A 6,000-nucleotide genomic window follows, 5' to 3' on the forward strand; every position below is an offset into this window, starting at 1 on the left:
TTTCCCAGGACATGCTGTTGTTATGAGTGTGCTCTGAGTTTCTGCAGCCAAAACATCTAATAGGTGGGCATATCACAGAGCTTTACTTGCCCTGATAATGCCCTGCAATGGGAAACAAGGAAGGGAGAATGGGGCTGCACATTTTCCAAAAGACGAGCTGTCATTTCTTTTTTTTTTATAAAGATTTTATTTATTATTTGACAGAGAGAGAATGAGAGAGAGAGAGCACATGGGGGGGGAGGGGCAGAGGGAGAAGCAGACTCCCCACCGAGCAGGGAGCCCGATGCGGGACTCGATCCCGGGACTCCAGGATCATGACCTGAGCCGAAGGCAGTCGCTTAACCAACTGAGCCACCCAGGCGCCCCGAGCTGTCATTTCTTAGCTGTAGTGAGAGACCAGAGGGACGTAGCCGTGTTTTACCCTACCTGTGCCTGGCATTGGTGGCCCGGGATTGCCGCAGTGAGTGGTCAGCTAGTTATCGTGTCCCTGTCCTTCCCATAGTTCCCCCAATGAGACCCTCTTCCAGCTTGTTTGCCCATTTGGAAAGAGGTCTCCCTTTTCCTCTATACAAAATTGGCAAGTCATTATTAGAGTAATAATACCTGTTATTACCAGTCGATCTCTCTTTTGATACTGAATTATTATCATGTACTTGGCTAAAAAGGTCTGTGCTCTTGTAATTCGTAAAGGCCAGATTAAGCAGAACAATAAACCTCAGAGCGATAACAATGACATCTTGCATTTCCATGGTGAATGTATTTTTCAAGTATGTAGTATGTCAGCAGGCTGCTCTCTGACGTCCCTTGGCCAAGAAATCCTGCCGTTGGGCCTTTTATTCTGTCAGGAACCCTTAAGGTTTTGGGCCACATGTCCCTTTGGAAATCTCCGCGCAGTGCGTCTTCAGGCTCTGGTGATATAGCTGCATCCGGCGGAGCCAGAGCTGGTGGGGGGCTGTTTTTCTGCAAACATGTGCCCCTGACCTCAAAGAAGCAGCATCTTTATTATGGCCATTTATTATTTACAAAGCACTGCAGGTGTACACGGCATTTTATGAGACACAAAGACAAGGTCGTGCCCTGTGCACTGAGAGGTTTTATCCAGCATCTCATCTGTCTGAGCTGAGCTGTGGGGATGCAAGGCAAACAGGGCTGAAGAGCTGAGAGCAGTGTCTGGGATGTCAGGGTGGAAGGAAGGATTTCTGATGAGGAATTTTAAATGGGGGAAGTCAGGTGTGTGAGACTCGAAGCATCACTCCAGGTTCCAGGAGAGGTTTAGGGACGTCCGGCTTTCCAACCTCGTGAAGGGAAATTCTGCTCGCGTGTCTTGGAACAGCTGGGGGAGGAATAATTGAAAGACTAGGAAGAGACAAATGCCCTCTTATCTCAGCCCGTACCTCCTCCACCCGACTTTCCTGCAAGTTGTCTTGTTATCTTCTGTTTTGGGGAGTGATCATGGCAGGGAGGAGGATTAGTCGGCCTTTAAAAAATGTATTGTTTTTAATTCACTGTGTAGCTTTAAGCAGATTCGTTTTCTTCCTCAAAAGGGTAGAGTTCTGGGCATGGGGACCCCTACTCTCCAGCCAACTGTCAATTACTCTTCTGTCTTCATCTATCTGTCAGGCTGGCCCAGTTTCCTTGGGTTACCATCATCTGCCTGCGTCATCCTTCTGTCCACCTAGCAGCTACTCATCCAGTAGCTCCCAGGAATGGGCGCTGGTGGGAAGAGATGAACGAGACCCCATTCCTGTCCCCCCCCAAAACTATAGACTGTTAGGCACAAGATGTGAAAAAACAGTGAGGTTGGGACCAAAGCTGCCTCTCCTTCGGGAGCAGACAGAGGGTTTGGCAACATGAACACAGATTCCTTCAGGGCTTCCAGTCACTCATTTGGAGATGTTCCTGGGCTCCTACCCTCTGAAACAAGGGCTCAAATCCTAAGAAGGTGCAGAAATATAGGCTTGCCCTGGGCTCGGGACAAACTGATCACGTCCTTGGCATGGGATTCTTCCTGCTCAGAGCTCAGGGCTTAGTCTAATACCAGGCAAGTTTTGCAGCCAGAAACAGATATAAATTTGGCTGAGTAGCACTAGAGAAAGCAAAATAGATTCTGTAATGTACCGAATATGCACCAGATGGCTCTGCTTCCTACCAGCCCTGTAAGGCTGGCTAACAAAGCCTACTGCCCTCCATCATCATCATCATCACCATCATCATCATCATCACCAGCATCACCATCATCACCATCATCATCAGCATCATCAGCATCACCATCATCAAATCTTATTAAAAGCTCTGTAGTACACGACACTCTGCAGAGTCCTCTGAGTCTGGATGTTTAGTTGAGAATATTTCCTACCTCCCTCCCCCTATCCCCTCCCTCCGCCTCCACGTCCCAGTGTGTCTGTAGTCTGGGCTATCATTTCCTCCACAAGCCTCCCTCCCCATTTCCCATCCCTCAACCTATTCCTCCTTCATATTCCCTTCCACTTTCCAAGCCGATGTCAGAGTGTGGACCTTACGCCTCCTGCGTAAGAATCATCTGGGGAGCGTGTTCACAGTACAGATTTCTGGGAGCCCCTCTGCCCTCCTGCCCCATTAATTCAGAGTGTCTGATGGTGGCCCATGGCATTTGCATTTTAACAAGATCCATACGTGATTCTCCTGTGCCATAGAGTTTGACAATTCTGCCCTACACTCTCTCCTCTCTCCTCTCAGTGGGAGCCAAATACTTAGTCTGTCAGCTTCCCAAATTAGAGGGGCACAGACCAGAGGCCAGCTCAGGAAGGGACACCAACAGTCATGTGCCAGAGCTGGCCCACACCTAATGGCAAAGACATTTTCACAAATTTGCAAGCTGGTTGTTAAACCATAAGTAGTTTGAAATTGACCACCGGGCGAGTATTTACATCACAGAAATTATCAAACACTACATATCTAGACCTTGTTTGTTTGTTTGGCGAATTCATTCACCAGCACACCACTGGACACCTATTATCAACCCAGCACTGTGATTTGCACATAAGAGCACTAAGGACCAGAGAGGTAAAGGGATCTATCCAAGGTCTTTGCAACAAATGAGGTGGAATCATAGCTAGAATCTGAGCCTCCTGGTCCCTGTTCTGAAGTGCACAAGAGCCCAGTTCCTTTTTCGTAATTACTTTCCCTCTGTTGGGAGGTTGGTTTGTAAGGATTCTTACATAGAGTTGCTGTGAGTGTTTATCACTCTGTGAGTTGGTTGGGTTCTTCGATTGCAAGCCACAGATTCTAGCTGCCCTAAGCAGAAGAGAAATTCATTTGAAGAGTCTCACTGAGTTCACAGAAGTGGAAAGTAAGCTTGCAGAAGGACTGAGCAAGGGCGGCTAAGGACTGCGTGAAGCAGGGACTGATGAACCGTCTCTTGAGAGAGACTTTGATGGGTTGAACCAACTCCAAACTCTTCTTTCCAGCCTTGCTTTACTTTGTTCAAGATATAAACTCCTTGAAGAGAGTGAGATTGCCCTTGGGCCCCATGCCCACCTCTTAGCTCAGGCTAGACAGGTCACTGTGATTGACACACCCATGGCTGCATACAATGGGTAAGAGATAATTCTCCCAAAAGAAATCAGGCACCTTTACAATGCGAAGAGGAAACTGATGCCCAGTAGCCAAAAACCACATGCCTTCCATACAATTCAACCAGACAATGAGTTCTAGGAAGCTTAGATCAGTAGTCCCCTTTTTCCATGGATTCCGTGCATAGCACTTTATGCCCTGGGCACATCCTACCTTTGGCTTGGTGCTAGGATTGGGAACTAGACTTGGGCATTAATGCTTAAATGTGTGAGTTCCCAGTCATCCCCTGCTCACCTCCTGCACCCTCTCTTATTGTATTGACTACCATCTAAATGCTAGTGAGTCCCAACTCTGTGTCTCTAGACCCATACTTTGGGTTTCCCATTGGACGTACCCACTGTAGAAGCCCTTTCCAGCTCCAGCTTTCCCTTTATTCCTGCTGTCTCTGCCTGGATTCAGGTTAGCATCATGCTCATGTATTATTTGCATCACCTCTGGTCTCTTTCTCTATTATGTTCTTTCCTATCCAATCTACCCTGAACATTGCACCAATTTACTTATCAAAAACAAGCGGATCTTATCACCCCCATCCTTACATGACACGCAATGACTCCTTTTTATTCAAAGTGAAGCCTCCACTTCCTACCTTCCATATAAGGCTTTTGGTGATCTGCTTTTTACCTGTCCCTCTTAGCCCCTCTGCCCCTCACTGCCAACACACAACCTTCACCTTCACCACGTGAAACCTCTCAGCAGACACGCCAGACCTTTCCATTCCCAGGACTTTTCACATGCTTTCCTCTCTGTGCAGTGTCCTTCCTCAGAATCTTTCCCCAGAAAGTTCTTATTCATCTTTTATGACTCAGAGGACAAGATAGAAAGTGTGGACAGAATGATTGTGTTAGATGGATGGGACGGGGGGGGGGGGGGTTGTTTTGGTGAATCTTGGAGAATCTTGGTGAAGATTGGCCTTTGCTGACCTGCCCTATTAGTTTTTATTTCTCTGCCCACTGTATTTCCACAAGTCTTTGTTCATATCGTTCATAAAGCACTTACTCCATTTTAATGTATGAATTCACATGCTTTTTTTTTCACCTCATCATGAACATTATGAATTTTTTTGGCCACCCAGGACCTTTCACATCCTTCTTATGTTTGGGAAATTCTCTGTTTTATGAATCCCCACATCCTACTGTGGAAGGCATATACTCTCTGTCCCAGCCTCTCTTGCAGCTAGAGCCCTGGATGTGACCGCACATGGGCATTCAGAAGCTAGTGCTGCTTTGCAAGAACTGGAGGAGTTCATTCTGGCAAAGGTGGCTTGTATCTACTGCAGTCTCAGAGGTAATGGTGGCAAAAGATCCTGATGAGAGCCTCTGAGGTCATCAGTTCAAGCTGCAGGTCTGTGCAGATAGGCGAAACAGTTCTGTGAAGTGTTTTGGGGTGTGATTCCTTGCTGTGTAGTTTCCCAGAAATTTTGTGATTTAACTAATATTCTCTAATAAATCTATTTTCTGCTTAAAGTAGCCATCGTTGGCTTCTGAGTTTTGCAAGTAGGGATTTTGACCTCTTAGTCTGAAAACGCTTTAAGAGAAGGGACCACTGCTTGTTTATTTTATCATTCCCTCCACAGTACCCAGCACCAAGTAGCTTCTGTGCACATGTTTGTTGAATGATCACCTGAGTTCTCTGGGAGGAGGTTGCTTATCCCCACTGCATGACTTTAATAGCTACAGGCTGAAGTTTCAGAGCTGAGTGTAATGCTTATGTTACTTATCTCAGATACCTGAGTCCTGCAACCTATTTCAAGGAACTCAGAACTTCTCGAAAAGGAATGCTGAACAACCCACAAGATTACTTTGATTTTCATGTAGAATTTCCCTTTCATTTGACTTTCCCATAAGGCTCCTGGTCTTGGACTTTGATTTAATTTCATTCTTTCAACTCCATCATGTTCCTGCATTCTCCTTCTTATTTCTTCCCCACACAGATTAACTAAAGAATTGAATGAATTTCCCTGCCCCAAACTTGGAACCATTTTCCAGAGATAATGTAGACCACCTGTGTGTCATCTTATAAGGCCCTGGAAATAATTTTTTTTGTATATGATAGGGTTCCTAGGCCAGTAGGGGAGCAGAATGCTAGAGGCCTTCAATTTCATAAGGCATTTGGTAGAGTCTCATTTTATTTCCTTGGGGACAAGACAGGAAATGTGAGCTGAATGACAATGCATTAAGTGTATGGTTGAGGTGGAGATTGCTAGCTGTCCACCAAATTCCCATCTTCATAGGAACAGGAGCAGAGCTGGCCCTGGCTGCCCAGCTGCACTGCATTTCCTACCTTCCATGCAATATGGTGCACCATGTGTCTAAATTTTCTCCACTGACATGTGAGCAGAAGTGATGACTGCCACTTCCAGGCCCAGCCCATTAACCTCTCCCACTTGCT

The sequence above is a fragment of the Mirounga angustirostris genome, unplaced genomic scaffold, assembly GCF_029215605.1.
Source record: "Mirounga angustirostris isolate CCGP_5_RB_7025 unplaced genomic scaffold, mMirAng1.0.hap1 SCAF_4, whole genome shotgun sequence".
In the NCBI taxonomy this organism is placed as follows: Eukaryota; Metazoa; Chordata; class Mammalia; order Carnivora; family Phocidae; genus Mirounga; species Mirounga angustirostris.